Raw genomic sequence first — 1,182 nt, 5'->3', positions numbered from 1 at the left:
CTGAAAGCTTCTACGTAAGATAATTCATGTTCAAACTTTAACGGTATTTGTTTACGTTCCAATCTTATGCCATTATATTTTCGTAAGTATGAATTTACGAACGGATAATATGAAAAACAAAATGAATCATGAAATACCACTAATTACCATGGAAGATCCATGGAAGATCCATGGAAGTTATTTTACTTTTACTATGAAAGTTAATTATAAATCAAAACGAACATAGCATATAAGTCTGCCGCAGCCTCTCTTTTACACCGTCTGAAAGTAAGAGCCACAGAATAAACCCAAACAGTAATTAGGAATCCTTTTAGTGTAACATTCTCCTTAATCACGTGACCAGCAACGTGAGGCTAAGTTTAACTCGTCAGCCTCTTCCCCTACTTCTCTCTACACCCCCCCCCCCCACGTCCATCCCCTAGGATGTCGACCCCTAACAAAGCGCGGGGTCCGGGGAGGGGACCGTCTGCCATTGGAAAGGTTGGTAGGCCTACTTGCAATGCCTCCTTTGGAAGACTTAAAGCAGAGACTTCAACTACACGAAAATATGCTTTGTAAAATTATAGAAACCTTGTCATTTTTTACAGTTTAACATTGACTTCAAGCCAAGTATTTCAAGGATTTAATAATGATAGGGCATGTGGGCCACTCCCTGTTGGTCCTGCCTGGCAGATCACTAGTCACCGATGCTACGACATACACCGTTTTTAAACAGAGACGAATTATATTATCTTACGCCTTTACTTTCAAGGCAACACTCGTACTATGACGAATAAAGTACTTCATCTCCGAAGAATCCTTTTGTAGATCTTGAACAGTGTGGTTTCATTACATGACTTGTGTTCTTATGCACCCGTCTCAGGTTAAGGCCAAATACAGTCTCTACAAGGTAATTCACTGCTTCTCTGTTTGATCTACAAGCTCACCCTCTTTTAGTATTCACGCATAAGAAATTGTTAATAAATAGATTGTGTTAATAGCATACTCCTCACTTTCCGATCCGATTTGTTTCATCTGACTCGTGTTAATTTATCGGCTAGGCAACTCTTGCACGAGCCGGTGGTGCGGAACATGGCAGGAAGTTGGGAAGCGACAAGACAACACGCTAGTAATCAAATACTTAAATGCATAAATATCTGATTAATGATGTGTCTTTCAGGTGGTTAGCATTTGAAATCTATC

The sequence above is a fragment of the Penaeus monodon genome, chromosome 24 (genome assembly GCF_015228065.2).
Source record: "Penaeus monodon isolate SGIC_2016 chromosome 24, NSTDA_Pmon_1, whole genome shotgun sequence".
Lineage (NCBI taxonomy): Eukaryota > Metazoa > Arthropoda > Malacostraca > Decapoda > Penaeidae > Penaeus > Penaeus monodon.
Note: the sequence above shows the minus strand (reverse complement) of the source record.